This window comes from Malaclemys terrapin, chromosome 1 (assembly GCF_027887155.1).
Source record: "Malaclemys terrapin pileata isolate rMalTer1 chromosome 1, rMalTer1.hap1, whole genome shotgun sequence".
Classification (NCBI taxonomy): domain Eukaryota; kingdom Metazoa; phylum Chordata; order Testudines; family Emydidae; genus Malaclemys; species Malaclemys terrapin.
In genome coordinates, this window is record NC_071505.1 from 239,070,557 (window position 1) to 239,090,213 (window position 19,657).

Below are 19,657 nucleotides of genomic sequence, written 5' to 3' on the forward strand. Positions count from 1 at the left end.
GGAAAACAGGCAGGCCTGATGCTTCCCCACTCAGTTTTTCCATCTGCTTCCTCTCAGCTTTGGCCTCCACCAATAATCAAGGTCTCTTTAGAAAAAAGACACTCATGTTTAAGAATTAAGCAGAGAAGCCAACAAAATTGTCTCCCTCCAAGCATTTACCCCGTTGCTCATGTCAAGGGAAATTTATAACAAACTGCACTATCTCACCAGTGTTACTCTGGCTTACACAGGGTTTCCAGAGTGAGTTTCCTCCCTAACTTCCAAAATTCTTGAAAAGCTAGCAGATCTGATTGCTCAGGCTTTAGTCACAGTTTTATGGATTTTACAGCCAGAAGACAATGTGATTATCTAGACTGACTTCCTGTGTAACATAGGCTGTAGAACACCATCCAGTAATTCCTGCATCCAACCCCCATAACTTGTGGTTCCAAATCACAGATTGATTTGTGGACTCACTTGACGCAAGACAAACTAGCTCACTGGAGTGAAAGCAGGCACCAAACAACCAAGGGCATCCCAAATGACACTATAATAAACATGCCAACTGTTAAGATAATGCCACTGGGATCAGTGCTGGGTCCCAGGCTATATCTTTACATTCCTTATATAAAAAATTGGCTAGTGACACTGAAAGTTACACGTTCATGCCTGCTGTTGGTACCAAATTTAGAAAAACTGCAACCCGTGATGAACACTACAGTCATACAGAACTACTGTGATTTAATTGAAAGGGCTGCTAAATGGCAATTGTAGCGTGAACACAGATACTGAACCCAGAGCAATGAACTAGAAAGAATAAAACTTTAAGAGAATTTCCAGTCAGAGAAGTTATTTTGGATTTATTACTTTGCTAAAGACTTTCACTGTTGCTTGGAATAAAAGCAAATGGGACTGTAGACTGGATTGTAGTAAACGCCTATGTAAACTAAACCCTTTGCACTAGAAGACAGCATGCATGGCAGCAAAGGAGTCAAGTGATTAAAGCAGGTTGGTATATTACTTTATAACTATTGCACTCCTACATTGTATACGAATGTTTGGATTTCCATTCCTCCTAAAGAGTGTAAGCCAAGATTTACAAAAGTGACTAATGATTTTGGTTGCCCCAATTTTTGGGTGCTCACTTTGAGACACATTAAAGGTGCCTGTCAGAGGGTTGGCATTTTCTAAAATGTTAGCCCCTTTCAAGTATCTGAAGGTAGGCCCCCCCCAAAAAAAAAACTAAAAAAAGGGAGGAACCCAAAGGCTACATTAATGACAAATATCTAAAAATATCCATGGACTAGAAATAAGCCAAGTGGCTATAATTTAATTAAACGATCAGTTTAAACTGTCCGAGTGCAGCTTTTAGGCTTTGTGGAAAATATGAGCACAGATACTTGCATTAGCTGAGAATAATGAGCCAAATAGCAATGTAAGACTAGAAAGGCAGAATGTCCAGTATAATCCAAACTGCCAAATCCTGGGATTATGGCCCTTTGCTGTCCTATCATGGACGGCTGAAGAATTCAAACCATAAATGTTTATTTTAAAATGGGCATCCAAAGGCACTTCTTGGATCATTTGTTGCTGTTTAATATAATTGTGTCTGTTCCCTTAATACTCACTGATATTAGTCAAACCAGCATTTTATATTCCTTGAACAGAAGCCATTTGCAAGAGAAGAAAGAGTGCAAAACCTGGACTTTCTATTAACAAAATCTAGGTGATTTTACGTACACTTCAGGGCTATTCCAGGACAAAGAGACCTGGCACATTTTACCTACTCTCAGCTGATTTTTTTCCCCCACTGACATTGTGTATATTAGAAGATTGCTCAAAATTAAAAGATCTCTTGTGAGAAAGCAAGCTCTGCCTCTGAAATGACTGAAAGATTGGGCCCCAAATAGGCTCGTTGAGAGTTAGATTGTAAGAGTACAATATGTTCTGAGTAATGCATAACATAATAATATATAGAGCTATAATTATCTCATAGAGCTGAAAGGTCATTGAGTCCAGCTCCCTGCCTTCACTAGCAGGACCAAATACTGATTTTTTGCCCCAGATCCCTACGTGGCCCCCTCAAGGATTGAATTTATAACCCTGGGTTTACCAAGCCAATGCTCAAACCACTGAGCTATCCTTCCCCCCATGTAGCTATGCTGCCCCAGGAGCAGACCAGAGAATGAATTGTGGCTGTCCGATGCACACAATACCCTCCATTGTTCCCACCTTCACTCCAGTGTGGGGAGTAACATACTACAATCTATATCAGTAGCCAATTACTGTTTCCTCCTTGCTGGTTCAGCAATGCTGACTGGCATGTTGCAGGTACAGGTGGAGCCAGGGCGCTTTCCATTCCAATCCCAACCTGTTCACACCTGTGTGGATGGAGGGTGGGGAGTAGCAGCTCCATTAGGCCTGCTCTCCCCCTGCTCTTGGCAGATGTGAGCAGCCTCTATAGGGGAGAACAGTGGCATCTTTATGTTCCCTTACTTCCCTATTCACTTGTGTGTAGAGACAATCTTGTCTTCGGTTTTAGTGGTGGTGAAGAAAGGTATATTTTAAGCAGTGGGATGATATGAAGGGAGCACTGGAGAGATTCTGTAGATCATCTGTTTAGTAGAACAGTCATTTGTGAAATAGGAAAATACATTTTTTTAAAAAAGTAGTGATATATGAAAACTATTTTTCAAATATATTGAAGGGGCAAAATCAATCCTGAAAGAGGATCATACAAAAGCAGATGGAGGCACATCCCATTGTTGTATGAGGAAATCCTACCCAGGAAAATAGAAAGGGACGTACAGTCTGGTAAGTCAAGTGTAAAAAGTGTAATTAGCCAGGCCAAAAAGGAATTTGAAGAGCAACTAGCAAAATACTCAAAAACTAACAGCAAGCAATTTTTTTAAGTACATCAGAAGCAGGAAGCTGCCAAACAATCAGTGGGGGCACTGGACAATCGAGGTGCTAAAGGAGCACTCAAGGAAGACAAGGCCACTGCGGAGAAGCTATAAGTTTCATGGGTCCATCAATGGCTATTACCGAGGATAGTCAGGGATGCAACTTTATGCTAGGTGTCCCTGAACTCTGACTACTAGAAGCAAGGAGTGTACGACAGGCAGGGCCTACTCTAGGTTTTTTGCTGCCCCAAGCAAAAAAAAATGTGGCCGCCCCCCTTCCCCGCCCCTTTTTTGGCTTTTACACATGTTTGCACTTTGCAATGTTTTTGTTTGTTTGTTTGTTTGTTTGTTCTGGGTTTTTTTGACTGTTTAAAATTAAAAAAACAATGAAAACAGAGAATTTGTAGTTAGTGAAATATAACAATTTCCTACGCGTGTACTCATTTCATTTTAACAAAATCACAATTACAAACACTGATACTGGTAATGTTAAAAGAATGCGTAATGCTATAGCAGTGTTTGGAGTGAAAAAATCATTTCTTGCTATAAATTCTAATACTTTTAGAGGAGAAGTTTTAGGACTTAGCTCAGATAAAGCTATGTCTGGTTCAGACACAAGCAGCTGCCAGCAACTCCGGACCCAGAGAGGCAGCAGCACACACAGATTCCCTCTGTCCCATCACCCCAGCTTAGTGGAAATTGGGTACACGGGTGAGGGTGAGGGGGACACCCTGCCATTAATCAGCGCCCCCCCCCCCCTTTCAGAGCAGACAGGAGAACACATCCAGTCTGGAGTGGTCAGGGGTGACTCCAGGGATGAACGGAGGGCTGGGGGGGATGGGGACAGGAACAGCAGCAGTTGCACACGTGGAGCAGGGTGAAGGAGGGGCTCCCCCTGCTCCAGAGCAGTCACCTGGCTCTGATGGCTGGTCGTCCAATTGCCCCCTGCAGCTCAGGTCTTTCCCCCTCCCCCACGCTGCTGCTCGCCTGCCTCCCTCAGCCAAGCAAGCCTCTCGGCAGCAGGTCAGGTGGGAATGCAAACCCTCTGCATGGCAGAATGCTGCCCCTGCAAATGTAACGCCCCAAGCACGTGCTTGCTTTGCTGGTGCCTAGAGCTGGTCCTTATGACAGGGGATGAATCACTTCATAATTGCCCTGTTCTGTTCATTCCCTCTGGGGCACCTGGCACTGGCCTCTGTTGGAGGACAGGATTCTGGGCTAGATGGACCATTGGTATGACCCAGTACGGCTGTTCTGATTTTCTTAAATTAAAATATGTATTTTTCAATTGTTTTTAAAAGTCATTGTGTGGTCTCTGTTAAATTTGGCTGTATGGCTCTAACGGGAGAAAACTCTCCATATGTGAAAGGGAACAAATTTTTTATTTTTCAAACATCAGTGGGCCAGTTTATATGGCCATTATTCACACCAGGAATCTGCACTATGGGATTTATTCCAAATAGAAAAACAAGGCTTACTACAGCCAGAACTCAGGTTAATACAACTTGCTTAGGCTGGGTCCAAACTAAACAACGATAAGTCTTCTCTTAGAGAGAAGGCAGCTCAGAGAAGCTCTCCTGCCTGCTCTCCCCCTTCCCCATTGCCCTTTTATTTCCCTCACACCCCTGGGGGAACTGGCTGTAGACTGCCAGTTAGGTCATTAATAGCATTCCCCTGCAGGAACTCCTGCTGCTCATTTTGGATATCTGCTGGACTTCAGTAGTCAAAGCTCCCGCAGGCTGTTCCTCTCAGAAATCACAATGATAAGAAAAACATAATGTTAAAAATAATCCAGGCATTAGATTATGAGTTGCTGTGGAAGAAAACATGCTCCCACTTCTCTCCACCTAGCTACTTTCCTGGCTGTCTATTTGTAGGTGGAGAAATCAATGTATTTATTTTGCCAAGATGGAGGTGGAGAAATCAATGTATTTATTTTTCCTCCTGCAGCTTATATGATAAAACATTCCTGAAACAAGAGTCTGAAGATAGGAGTTGCCCAGCAGTTTTACCGTGTGATCCAAAACTCATTAAAGTCAATGGAAAGACCTACACTGACTTAAAAAAACAACAAAAAACCCACCTTTGAATCAGGCCCTTACTGTGGCCATGTGCCAAACTAGTGACCCTTTCTAATTTCTATCTCCAGTGAGTGCTCAGATGCAGTATTTGAGATGAAACTTAGGTTTTCTTAGAAAAGCTGCATTGCACTATAATTGTTTTCCCTGCTGGTAGAAATATGATTTATTACCTTCTCTTCATTGCAAGGGGGAACACACAAGCAGTAGTCATTATCTGGGAAGAGAAAGGGGCTGGCTTTCTTCCATAGGTTTTGGAGGATTTTGTTTTGTTTTTTTACTACCAGTGCGGAGCCTTCCACATGCCTTTGATTTTAATTTTAAAAGGTTAAAAATGCCTAGAACCTAAACAAAACTTATTTTTCAACCCATTTTTTAAAATTTATTTATTTACCTTTTTCCATTTGTTGAAAATTCTGAAAAATGTCATTTTCAGTTTGGATGGAATTGATTTGGTTTTTTGTTTATTTGTTTGTTTGTTTTACTTTCCAGTGAACCAAAAAATCAATTACTCTTCCAGTTCTACATAAGACCGCTATTGTTCACTGCCTTGAGCCTTTTTTTAGGTCTTAAGATTTTCATACATGTAAAGTTAAATGAAGTCAACTGGCCACTTGAAGTTACAGAGGTTCTTGTGGGCATTTCATGTTGCATAGATTCAAAAGACAATTGTGGCTGCAAGGGTTATAAAAGTACCAAAGATTTATTTGTTGGAGTGTATTGCATTGTTCAACCCATTACAGGACATGCATCACAGCTGCACAATTCATCTATTTTGCAGCTCACTTTGCACTGATCAACCGGCATTATAAATGAGAATTCTAGGCAAAAAGAGGTCTAGTTTGGCATGTACCTGACAAGGTGATGCTGCCTTCCAGGGGCTGCCCATCTGGGTAGTGTTTCCCTTCCATTCCAGCAATAGTTCAGGGGCCACCATCTTGGCAAGTAGCAATGTTGCATATCTCCCCGATTGTCTTTTTGCCTTTCTGAACAGGACCCTTCTCTGTCTCGGAGTAATATCCTCCAGTGCAGGGATGGCCTGCAGGGGTGCAATCAATAAGCTGCCTATTGGGAAAGTCTCCCACTCCCTCACTCCCATCCCCCTAAAATATTGTATAAGGGTAATTTAAGGGGTATTATTTCATGGTGCAGGTAGCCCCACTTAAGGGGCAATAACTCAAAATGCCTCCAAGTGCACCCGAGGCTGAAAAGAGTACAAGGGAATGGAATTCCAAAAGGGAGCATATTTGGAGAGAAGTAACATTCTAGCATTGTTGACATGGTGGCTAATATTGCTACAGGTTCCCCTGTTCTCCTAGCACCTGGCGTGGCATGGCCAACATGGACAGGAAGGTTATCAGTAGCCAAGTGCCTGGCCAACCTTCCAGAGGAGAGAAGGCAAGGGAGGAGATGTTTGCTCATCTCATGAATGGGTCCCACCAGAAGGCAAAAATCCCAAAGGAATGGAGAGAAGCATTTATCCTGCAAGACAAAAAAGAGAGAGAGGAGGACAAAGAGCCTGCCAAGAAGCTGTTAAAGGAGCACATGGATCAACTGGCCACAAAAAGGGACTTGCAGGGAAGGATGTTGGACATGATGCAAACACAGACAAGTTTCCTGGAGAACGTGGTTGCACTGTGCTCATGTGTAACACTCCAACATAGTCCTCTCCTGCAGCCAGATGAGAACACAGGGCATTGAGAACCTCCTTTCAGTCATACAGCTGCAGGACACAGACCGTTCCCAAGCCATCCCACCCTGCAAGACAAGGTGAACAGCTACCATCGCACCTATGGATCTTTTGTGCACAAACATGTTAGCTCTGCACTTCGGCTATTTCTGCACCATTTTAGTCGGTTTTGAGTTTGCACTGTCTTGTTAGGTGTCACAGCAATTTTTTTTTATTATTTACAATTGCACTCAGTTGAAAACTGTCATTAAGATAAGATTCATCTCTCCCCAATACCACCTGTTCTTAATAAAATCAATTCATTACATTGTAATCATTTCATTCATTTACATTCCTTTCATTCATCACATTGCATTGATTTGCCTCCCATACATCCTGCTCTCAAAATACAAACACAACACTTCTGGCCACTGGAACATTTGATAGAGGCCTCCTCTCCACCTCTGCCTCCCACCCCTCAGTGAGGCTCCCTCCCTTGCTGTCAGACCAGTTGTGTAACACAAGCACCTGTAACACTAGGGTTACCATACGTCCGGATTTTCCCGGAAATGTCCAGCTTTTTGGGCTCCAAATTCCCGTCCGGGGGGAAATCCCAAAAAGCCAGACATGTCCGGGAAAATCGGGACATGTGGGGCCGGCGGTGCTGGGTGGGGGTCCGGGGGCCGGGACGGCGGTGCCGAGCCGGGGGCCGGGGACCGGGCCGGTGGTGCCAAGCCGGGGGCCAGAGGCTGGGGGCCGGGCTGGTGGTGCGGGGCTGGGGCCTGGGGGCCGGGCCGGCGGTGCTGAGCCAAGGGCCAGGGGCCGGGACGGCGGTGCCAAGCCGGGGGCCGGGGACTGGGCCGGTGGTGCCGAGCCGGGGGCCAGAACCTGGGGGCTGGGCTGGTGGTGCCGGGCCAGGGCCTGGGGGCCGGGCCGGCGGTGCTGAGCCGGGGGCCGGGGACCGGGCCGGCGGTGCCGAGCCGGGGGCCGGGGCCCGGGCCGGGGGTGCTGAGCCGGGGTCCGGGCCGGGGACCGGCAGTGCTGGGCGGGCCGGCAGTGCTGGGCAGGCCGGGGGCTGGCCCGGGGCCGGCACCCCAGGGCCCGAGCTGACCCAGGCTGGAGACACCGGGGGGGCCAGACTGGGCCGCGCCTCCTCCCCCCACCCCCCCCCTTACCTGCTTCAGGCTTCCCGCGAATCAAATGTTTGCGGGAAGCAGGGGAGGGGGCGGAGTTGGGGTGGGGACTTTGGGGAAGGGGTGGAGTTGGGGCAGGGGCGGGGCCCCGTGGAGTGTCCTCCTTTTGGACACTCAAAATATGGTAACCCTATGTAACACAAACCAGAGCTCTCTTAGAAGCCTCCATATTTGTCATGAGACACTGCCATCTTCCTTTCTGTCTTCCAAATCCACACTCCCCAGTTAATCTACAGCCACTCTATGGACAGTTAAACAGTTCCTGTCCCCAAGTGTCCGGTAAAAGGGCCCCTAAGCCAGGGAAGACTGAGGTAAGTTGGGTCTGCCAGAGTAACGACTGGAACCACAACCCCATTAACGTCTCTAGTGGGTTTGGGGAAGCTAAAGTTCCATTTTTCATTGCATAAAAAAGGGACGAGTTTCTAAAGAGCCTGGCATCCTGGCTCTTTCCAGGCCAGCCCACAGGAATGTTAGTGAAGCTGCCATGGAGGTAAACCAGGCCTTGCATGAACATGAAGAAATTACACTTTCTGTTGATGAATGCCAAGGCCTGGGGGCAATGGAGGGCAAATACTAGGCTCGTGGATCCCATCCATGGTTCCTATATAATCCCGAGCATTCAACCCTATCAATAATAGAGGGGGAGGGATAGCTCAGTGGTTTGAGCATTGGCCTGCTAAACCCAGGGTTGTGAGTTGATTCCTTAAGGGGGCCACCAAGAGGGATCTGGGGCAAAATCAGTACTTGGTCCTGCTAGTGAAGGCAGGGGGCTGGACTCAATGACCTTTCAGGGTCCCTTCCAGTTCTATGAGATAGGCATATCTCCATATTATTATTTTATTTATATGGCAACAACAATTCTCTCAACAGCAGCACCCACCTCCATGAAAACAGCCCCAACAGCTGATTTACCAGCACAAAACTGGTTAGCTACTGAGCATTAGCAATAAAGGGTGAGCAGCTTCCAGCTGGCAATTACCACACACTTCTCCACACTGCAGGAGGAGGGGACTCTCCAGCTGGTGCTCCAGCTCCAGTGTGAGCTCTGTGCAGATTTCCAGGAACGTAGCCACTCACATCCTGAAGTTCTGCGGACACTGCTGGTCATCCCAGGTCTGCAGCCCTAACCTGTCCCACCAGTCAGCGCTGCTTGGCCAGACCCAGAAGCAGCGCTCCATGGAAGCTGCTTCAGTAAAATGTCATGCAGGAGTAACTGTGTCCTCCGCCAGCGGTATCCATGTGGCCTCTTGGTGGTTATGGCGATGGCGATCTTCCATGTTCTCCAAAGCCACTCGCCTGCACGACTGCCACAACATCTGGTACCTCCTATTCGTATTAACACTGGTCAGAATCTCTACCGCTCAGCAGTGCTTCCCCCAGGCTGCCTGACAGCAGCTTGAAAATTTATTTGCCCATGAAATAATGTGAAAATGACTGGCTAGTGAAAAACCAGACCAGTGTTGGGATATCATAGAAGGACCCCTGGGAGTTTGACCCCAAGCCCCACAATTCCATTATGTTCCAATAAGTATCCTACAATCCACTGAAATAAATAACCCATCAGGCCTTGCACTTAGTGACAGTATATTGCACTCTGGGATACCTGTCCAAAATGCTGTGCATTTATTTTGAAAAAGCACAGTGCTGTGTGGACACCATGATTCACAAGGGAAGTAAGTCATTTTAAACAAAGCAGCATGGACATATTTGTTCGGTTTAGTTACAGCTGTATAATTACAAACAACAACAACAACAAAAACAATCTTTCCCATGTACGCAAGACCAAAGAGGAGAATTCTGCAGCACCCTCTGAAAGTGCTTAGACACTGGATTAGTTTGACCTCCCCTGGAAGCTGGCTGTATTGTACAGGGTCTCGTTTGAATAAACATTCCATGATCATAAGTAATTTTTGGTGTATACATAATCTTCAGAACAAAAACACTGTGTCAGCATGTGGGTACAGAAAACCAGAAACAATATGTCAGCTACGAGACTGTAGGCCTATTGAGGAAAGAGCCATGTTTCTTTCTGGAGCCTTCCAGCAGAAAGCCGCCTGTTCCAAATATTGCGGCTGGCTTTATGTTTAATTATCATCATGTATTTAAGGCGACATTCTTTTTAGCTATTTTTGGCATGCATACTTTCTTAGCCAACATATCTATTGCAGTGGACCTACGAATATGCAACGATGTGCATTTGCGCAGGGAAGTTTTAAAAACATGCAGTAAGTTTTAGAAATCTGCATGCTGCCCAGCACTGTAAACAAACCTGCGGGGCCCCAGTGTATTGAGTCTGCTGCTGGTGTCCAGCCCTGCATTCTTTGGTATATGCAACATCTTACTGGAATTGTGATAGCACTGATTTACAGCAGAAGCATAATAAATAGCAGCTGTTTTAAGTTAGAGCATATCAGTATCTCTTCTGATGTAGCAAGACCCTTGCTAAACTGATTCCTGATGCAAAAACTAATTCCTAAACACTTCGTCCATCATTCTTAGAGAAGACTTTCCAGATATCCCAGGCTCTACTTGAAAATGTTTGATGTTTCTTTTGTCAAGATCTTCTGTTTTCAACTATAGATTTGTACTCCAAACAAATATTTGGCAAGTCTGCAGATGTTGCCAACGGGATTCCAGCTTCTTTGGAAAGTAATGAAATTTATGGGCATTGGTGGTGTTGGGGTGGACAGAATCAGCATTGTAAAAACCAGACCTTGTGGTTTTAGTGACGCACAGATTATAATCACAAACAGCAGTGGCTGCATTCCAGTAGCCATGACGGGGGTAAAAGCAATGGTGAAGATTTGTAACACTAATTATTTATGGAAGCATGCTGTCCACCTGCCCAAAGCTGTCATCGTGAAATTGCCTTTAAAGAGCACCACAATAGTAGTTGCCCTACAAATGTTCATTCAGCTATGTTTACACAGATGAATGGTGACATCAAAAATATTAGTTGTCAGGCAGTGTTCCTACTCAAATGTAATAGAAGTTGATATAGCTCTGAGTTTGGGACCGCTTTATGTTTCAGTATAGCTATTGTGTTACCTCGTTTAGCGCTCGACTAAGTCATTAAGCTCAACCTAGAGTAAAGACTGACACACAGCAGTCCTGCCTCAAAAAGAACGCCAGGAGAGAATTGTGCCTCAAACAGGTACAAGTCTTCACCTGCCTCCCACTTGTTTTGGGGAAGAAAGTAGCTTCACAATTGTTCAAGTGCAATTTATTTTGCCCTGTGAGCAGAGGGTGGAGCCAAAGCTCCTCCCACTTCCCACCTGTCTCCACCCGCTGACTATCAGCAGGGCGTATCAGGTAATCAGCTCATTATCTCCCCCAAACCCTAGCACCTAGAGCTGCAATCTAAGCTGTCCTTACTCAACTGAGCAAAGGAACATGTTTGAGCCCCTTCTCACTCCAACACTGACGATTAAGGGCAAGGAACAATGTAGCCCTTAATCATTTCAAATGCAAAAATTTTCACTAGCTTCTGGATAAGGTACGTACTGCGTCACCAGATGGTCAAGTGGACATCTATGTTCTTTTGCTCTAATGTATCATCACATATACATATGCAAGCAGAGGCAGTGTTAGCCCATTGGGGGCCTTATGCAGGAATATTTTTGCTTCCGCCCCCAACAAATAATAAAAAACGAATAGGGGGCCTCCATGAGTGGCTCGGGGTCCTAAGCAATTGCTTAGTCTGCTTATGCCTTGCGCCAGCTCTGCATGCAGGCATGTCTGTTCCTTATGCTGTATACTTAGAAATGTGTAGCAAATATCATTGTTTGTTTATATTCGATTCTCTATAATTGTAATAGGGGACCCAATCTATTCCTCCCTCTCCAATGAAATACTGTAGGCTAATCTGGGTACATATAGATACATTCCTGTTTATCTATCTGTCTTATGTATGGTTGCCCACACTATGGATGGGAGTTGGGGAGGGAACTTGGGATGTGTAGAATTGAGAGGGTTATAGGAGGTCTAAAATATATGTATATTTTTAAACAATACAATACATATAAAGTGGATACTCTACATAAACCTTGCAGTGGTTTGTGCTCCTAAGGACATGTTTTAACCTGAGAAACACAGCTAGAGTCTCTGCTAGGTACACAATACTGAACTACAGCTGTGGTGTATGGGCACTTGGATCTACCTTATACAAACAGTGTACATTCTACTAAAAACATTTTTGTCTGTACAACACAAAGTTCAAGTAGCCACGTGTAAGCTATTGTTCAGTGAACGCTATGCAGCCTCCTTTATGCCTGAGCCGCAGTAGATACCAACCTGTTAGGGTCCTAGCTTCGGCTTGTTAGCTCAAGGTGTAAAGACTTAGCATTCAGCTGTGGGAAATCTTAGTTCAGTCTCCAGTACTGGTTAAGATGGTGGCTCTCACACAGATTAAAGGTGGAACTGACTTTCAACACCAGACCTCAAATTACATATTAAGAAAAAAATATGATTTTTCAACACTCACTTATTTAAACAGCGAGCAGTGGGTTTTTGTTTGTTTGTTTTAAATGCAGCTTTAATTGCCAGATCAGAAAAACCAAAAATGGGAGGCATCCTGGGCCACATTTCCTTCTCCTGTTCTTTGCTTTTTTATTATGATTATGAAGCTTACCAGTGGAATGGAGATTATCTGTATGTATCAGAAAACATTCCTTATTAAGAGCATCAGCTGGGAGTCCTGAGCATGCCCAAGCATGCTCTTCATGCCCAAAAAATGTTACCGTCAAGCATGTGAAAAATTCACTACTGTCCTCCACATAGCAGACGATTCATTGAAATGGAAAGCAATTATTACAACTAAACATTTGGCCCAGAATCATTAACTGTATTTTAATAACCGGCCAAGTGATATATCTTTATTGGCAATCAGTTAAACAATTTTTAGTGAAACCACAAAACCATCTTTTGCAACTATATTAGATTGGCAACCAGGCACTGTAACACACATTAGAGTTATACTGGATATGAATATCTGGGTCAATGTAAAGGAGCCTTAAAGTGGGTGTAAATATAATTTGGGGTACCATACGATACGCCCCCAGAATGGTGTCAAGGGGCCTTAGAGTAGAGGAGAATCTGGCTCTCTATATTGAAATAGCACAAAGCATCTATCTTAAAAAGGTATTCTAGCAAGTCACTTCAAAGTTAACACCCACATTTTAATTTGCAGCAGCGGAAAAAAATTAATGGTCAACATGAAGTTTCTGGCATTTGCTAGTTTAAGTCTGATCTAAAGTATGCTATTTTAAAATAGTCTTTATTTTAAATAAATTGATTTTTTTAAAGAAAAGTATTAGAAAGAAAGGTTATAAAGCATATGATCTACCTGATCTTCCAGGATGAGACCTGGTATGTGATATGTTAGCCTAGACTAAACTTTTACAGCCAAATTATTAAATGGGAGTTTAATACGGAAAGTGCTGACACAACCTCAACTGGACTGGCTGGCACAGCACATCTAGAGTAAGTTCTTCCTTTCTATCCTCTTATCACTGCTGTCCCGAAGAAGGTGATCTCATTAACCAAATAATGGACTCATTCAAACTCAGCTGCATTCATCCAGTGGATTTCCAACGGTTTATCTTTCAAGCAATGTTGCTTCTGACTCAGTGAATTGCTCAATCAAATACCATCGGTCAGATGATACTGCCTGTGTCTGATGCCAGTTCTAGAACCACCCTGAATGCTTTTACACCTGGTGCACACCAGCCTGTGGCTTGCACACTCACCATGCGCTTCAGAAACTTGACATTTCCTGGTGTGTCTGTGCACACCAGCAGCACCTCCGTTCATTTCTTTAGAGATTAACTCCTTTCCCCCCAGCACACGAACTAGATTAGCTACTATGAAATGCATTTAGCCAGGTATTACGGGTCTGTTTTAGGGGATGAACTCTGGTCCTTGAATTCTAAACTCCTCTACCATAGTCCCCAATTCAGCAAAGTATCCCAATTCAGGACAGCACTTAAACGTGTGCTCAACTTTAAGCATTGGCTCAAAGTTAAGTGGGTGTTTAAGTGCTATCCTGAATAGGATGGACATAAGCATGTGTTTAAATGTTTTCATGAGTCAGAGCTTTAATATGGGACCTTTGGTCTATCTCCCAGTCCTGCAGAATGAGTTTAGTAATCCATTCCAAAAAACGCTTTCATAATTTAGACAGTGTTCCCTAAGATAATTTTAATGTTTGGGTTTGACATGACACCAGACATGCCACACCCATGAAAAAAAGCTTGTTTTTGCTTAAACTGGCTTGTGAGTTGCTTGTTGGCTAGTTTTTGGCTTGTAGCTTGTTTGGCTTGTAGTTTGTTGCTTGTTGTAGCTTGTTGCTTCTTTTTTTTTTTTTTTTTTTTGATTGGCTCCTGGCAAGCAGGGGCAAGAGGGGGAGAGAGTTGGGGTGCACAGGGGCCCACCATAGTCCCAGACTGCACGCCAGGGGGATCTAGTCCCATAGAGTGTTGGGGTTCTTAGGGATTGGCTTGCTTTGGCCTTGTTTTGAAATAGATTAGCTTGATTTTTGGCTTATTGTGAAAGTCGGGGAGCTTATTTACTGCGTGAAAGTTGGCAACTGTGGCGTACACCTCCCATATTTTTGATACACAGAACTGAGATATTGGGCTGAAAGACATACAAAAGGTAAACTCGGCGGCCTCCTTTGCTATTTTTAGATTTTATGTACTCTCTCCCCCTCCATTCATCATTTAAAGACAAGATTCTGATCTCCTTATGTTCTTTGGTAGAAAATGCCCATGTTCTTCAACAGGACAACTTATGTAGCAGGTGCTACTCAATGTGAGTGAGGGTGGCAGAATTTTGCCTAGTGTCAGACATTTTCAGATAGCAATGGTGTTCATGGGATACATTGTTTGTTAGACTAGAATGGAAAGTGCTCCCTGGGTTTTAACAAGACTTGGACCTGTGCTAGGAACTCTTACTCTTTGATTTGGTATTTGCGGCATCTTTTCAATAAGTTTTATATTGCACTAAATTACAGCTGGTGGAAAAATTTCCAGATTTAGCCTGAAAAAAATGTTTCACAAAATTTTCAAATTTTTGTGGGTGCTGTTTTTCAAATAGCTGATGGAGCAATCACAATTTTTCAAAATTCAGTATTTTGACAGAATACTTTCTGCCTTTTTTAAACCAGCTTTGCACTCAATACTGTTTGACTGACATTTAAAGCTTTTAGAAAAATCTTATACATAGAGTGTGACGAAGTGGGGGATTTTCTTGTTTTTTCTGTGGTTTTCCAATGGTTTGCATGCAGAGGGGGTGAGACTCAGTGTCCCTGGGTGTTACTGGTTTAACGAGGTGAGGGGAGAGGGAGTTTGTTGTTACAGAGAACTGGAGAGCCCGGCCAATGGCCTGGAGGATGGATACCCCAGCGACTGGTGACCTGATGACCCAGAGACCCAGCTCAGGAGTCGCAGCCGGTCCTGGCCAGTGGGAGGACAATGGGTTGCAAAGAGAGGACCCCACTGACCTAACCAGCCGGTTCCAGTCAGAGGACAGAAGCGAGGAGAGGAGGTCCGGGCGACCGTTTTACGACCCTGTTTACCTGGAGAGAAGACAATGGACAGAGGCGGGGCTTGGGGCCAGTGATGTCAGATGCCCGGCTGGGAAGCAGGGGGACTCTGGGCTGGAGAGGGGGAGCAGGCAGAACCCATCTGGATGCAGGGAGACTGGGATGTGCTGTGCTGAGGGAGGCCAGGCCTGAGATCCTGAGAGTTTCCTGTGCTGTGTTCAACGCTCAATAAACCCTCCTGTTTTACATTGGCTGAGAGTCACTCTGGTCTAGAGAACAGGGTTGCATCATCCCCTTCGGGGGTGGAGGCCCCGGGGGTCCAGAGCGCGTGGACTTCCCGAGGGGGCCCATGGCAGAGACAGGTGTGCTAAGGCTCAGAGAGATGCAGCTCCAGGAGGTGGAGGGGCCTAACCCTGAGAGAGAGTGGATCCCCAAGAAGGGCTGTCTCACTGAAAGGGGCATCCCCCACGGACCGCACGGGGCCAAGAGTGGGCAGCACCTGTGAGTCTGTGACATAGAGCAATACTGAAAGGCCCAATCTTGCAAAAAGAACCATATGAGGAAACTACTTGTGGCCATCCAGTGCCTCTTTGGTCTCACTGAGGCTGCACGTGGGCACAAGTGGCTGTCTTTGCCAGATCAGGGTATTAGTGACCTCATGACACAGAGTGGAATTCATGTATCCTTTAGTACCTTGCTTGTCTACACTGCAGAAAGTGAACAGGCAGCATGCTTTTCAGTCATGCCCTTGCAAAGAACCCAGCCTCCTGCATGTGTGTGATTGCTGGTGAGGTTTGGTATTGTTTGTGAGATTTCAGCTATGCAGCAACATTTGCTTGGAGAGCTCATTGGCTTTTCCTTTCTTTTTTCTCTCTATAAAATTAGAACAGTTAAAAAGGCAGGTTTCATTTTGGCTTTGCCTATCTGTGTATGGGACTTATTTGCCCCCTCACCATAGTATCTGAGCACAGTCTTTAATGTTCCTATCCTCACCACACCCCTGTGAAGAAGAGAAACACTATTATCCCCATTTTATACGATGGGAAACTGAGGCACAAATTTTATTTCAATGGGAGTGAGTTAGGTGCCTAAATACCTTTGAGGATCTGTGCCTAGAAATCATTGGGAATGAGGCACCTAAATATCTTTGAGGATCTGGGCCTAAAACACTTTTTTGGAGGCAAACAGGATTTTTGTGACAGGAGGAACTGAACCCAGATCTTCAGCTAGTGCTCCAACCAATGCACCATTTTTCCTTTGAAGACTAGCCCTTTTCATAGCCTTCAATAAATATAACTATCCAAATTAGCTACCCCCCACTCACCGAATGAAGCAATGCTGTAGCACCTTGCTAATGTGCACTAGTGATTGAGACACAAATGACATAGGGCTGAGTTTTGCGCATGGGCAGGTAAGCAAACATATACCGTATACACCAAAAACAGAATCCCACAGGACAAAATAGCTTGTCCTGCTTTGTTTAATAAGTGTGATTGAAACATATTTACTTCATGAGTAAATGTTCCCTCGTATTTTAAGGGGTGGACAAACACTACGGTATTGTTAGGCAAGACTGTGGTTGAAGCTTCACCAGGAAAAGCTGCCTGAGAGGCCAGATCCCTGCAGCTGAGTTTTGTGAGGCACCTATTATAAAAGTGAGGTCTGGGTTAATCTGGAGAGTTTACAAGCTGAGATGACTGAGTGGGAGGAGAGGCTAAGGAGGCTGACTCTGTCCTGAACACTGGCTCTGAAACCCTAACAGTATTGTAGACTGATCCTTAGGTAATAAGAGCCATACCACCCACTAGAATGGGGAAGACTTAATTTTCCCTTTGAAGTCTCTTGACCAATTAGTAAGCAGGCCCAACTTTCATGAAGTTATAAGCTCTAATAGGAACACAGCTGCAGTTGATTGATGAGAACCAGCAACCTGTGGACTCTAGCTGTGCTAGAGGGATTGATTCACATGGCTGTCTCCCTTGTACTGTGGGAGATTCTCCCCTCCCCCAGGGTAACATTCAGTTACCGTAGAGGGTTTTACGTAGGCACGTACAAGGGTCTGTTTTACTACCCTTCTAATTCACTCTGTTTATGGGGTTGTTGTGTGGGAGGGATAGGAGGGGGGAGTGAAGAAAAATGAGCTCCAATAGTTCAGTTTGTGGATGACTTCTGTATTTTCATCTTGTCTGAGGTAATTAGTGCAGCTGAGTGACTTATTGCAGCCTTTCATGAAGGGCCTGGTTTAAGAGGGTAGTGATCATTAGTCCTCAAATAAAAGGCTAAGTTAAAACTAGTACTAGGATATTGACTTATTCTGTAAACTTTGTACCTGTTCTATTGTAGTGGACTTCAAGGGAAGAATAGGCATGTTTATACAAACATAAAGGCTCTTTCCATCAGTCAAGTGACACTTCTGAAACTAGTGAAACCTGGAAAGGGATGTAAGACTACCTAAAAGGTAAGGAACGTAATATGTCAGGAGAGCATGCCTCTTAGAATGTCAGTTTTGATTATGGCGCATGGTCAAAAAGATCAACATAACCTAAAATATTGATATTGCGTTCCTGTAGGATTTGAACATCAGCAGTGTGTTTAGCACTGTATAGAACATAATGGAATATAAATTCCTCAAGGCAGGGACTACAAAGTGTGCTATGAAGTGCTTCCTTAACTGTTAAGGTTGAACAAAATGCCTTCCACTTGCATGGTCGCAGATTTCAAAATATTCCTAAGTTCAGCAATAAATAATTAAGTATGGTTTGGATCTCTTCAATGGAGGCTTTGAGCACTAACATCTTCCTTGACTTAAACTGTGCTTTGCTGTGTGACCATTGTGACTTCCTCCAGAAGGGGGTTTATCAAGCCACACCAGGAGACATCCTGGAGAGAGAAGTTAAAAAAAAAAAAAAGCTGTGTCTGGACTAGGGATCGGCAACCTTTGGCACGTGGCTCACCAGGGTAAGCACCCTGGTGGGCCGGGCCAGTTTTTTTACCTGCCACGTCCAAAGGTTTGGCCGATCGCGGCTCTTACTGGCCGGGGTTCGCCACTCCAGGCCAATGGGGGCTACGGGAAGTGGCGCGGGCCAAGGGATGTGCTGGCTGCCGCTTCCCGCAGCCCCCATTGGCCTGGAGCGGTGAACCCTGGCTAGTGGGAGTCATGATCAGCCGAACCTGTGGACGCGGCAGGTAAACAAACTGGCCCGGCCGGCCAGGGTGCTTACCCTGATGAGCCGCGAGCCAGAGGTTGCTGATCCCTGGTCTGGACGTTAGAGATCTGTATCAGAAGCAGTGGAAGTGTTGGGCCTGTGTCATTTGTAGCCACTTGAGTCCTCACCAAAAACCCAACCCAATAGCTAGTGTCATCTCTGATTTCCACATTTGAGGTCCTGTTTGTGTCTGGTGGCAGTAGACTATGATAATGACTGAATACGCTAAAGGTCCCTACCCCCTGCTTAGAGAGTTGATTTCTGTGTCCCCAGTTCATTTAGACAGCACATAAAATCTAAAGCATGTGAGTTGAATGTGGGCCATAACAGTTTTAAGGAGGGAGGACATATCTCAGGCAGGATATGCGTGCAACACAAAAACCTATGAATAAATAGCTTAAGAGCACATAACAGGGTACTGGGCCCTAAGGCACACACACACCTCCCAGTGCACCTTTTACAGCACTGAGAGTTGTCATCACCGGCACATGACTAGGAGCAAGCATGTGACCTATGGGAAGTTAGTTATAAGGTTTCCTCCCTCTCGGGCAGGAGCAGTAGAAAGGAGAGACCCAGTATCAGGCTAACCCTAGTGTCAGTTTCTCCAAAGTATCAGGAAAGGCAACTAAAAGGAAAAAATGCATTTACTCATCTAGCTGAAACTCACAAGGCCTTGGGTGATGGTTGGTATCTGTTCTTTGACTTGGTTTGTGCTGGTTTTGAGCTTTGGAAATAAAGCAAGCCCTGAAGAAAGGGATGCAAAGACACCTGTAGTTGGGATTTTACTTTTCCATCTCTAGCTGGAGAGACTTCACACCTGCCTACAGGCCCTGCTGCAAATTAATATGGGTAGGAAGAAGGCTGGATCAGGCCCTGTGCCTTTTAACTTGCACGGGGCCATTTGTTATCTCTTTAGAGGCTTTTCTGTGTTTGGTCATTATTATCATCTTAGTGCCCCACAAATATAATTGAATTTATTTTCACAATGCCAGGAATATAGCCTAGTTCTGAGTCCCAGTCTAGTTCCTTAATGGCAAGGCCGTCCTTTCTCTCCCCATAATTTAAGGCTGGATCTGAAAGTTTTTT

General features: G+C 44.9%; 1 long non-coding RNA gene across 1 annotated transcript; it reads left to right on the top strand.

Annotated features, from left to right (window-relative positions):
• Positions 1-694: 694 nt before the first annotated feature.
• Positions 695-6,943, top strand: LOC128830672 (uncharacterized). Its single transcript, XR_008443641.1, has 3 exons — positions 695-987; positions 2,687-2,793; positions 6,262-6,943. It is a non-coding gene; the product is annotated as an uncharacterized LOC128830672 (long non-coding RNA).
• Positions 6,944-19,657: the final 12,714 nt, after the last annotated feature.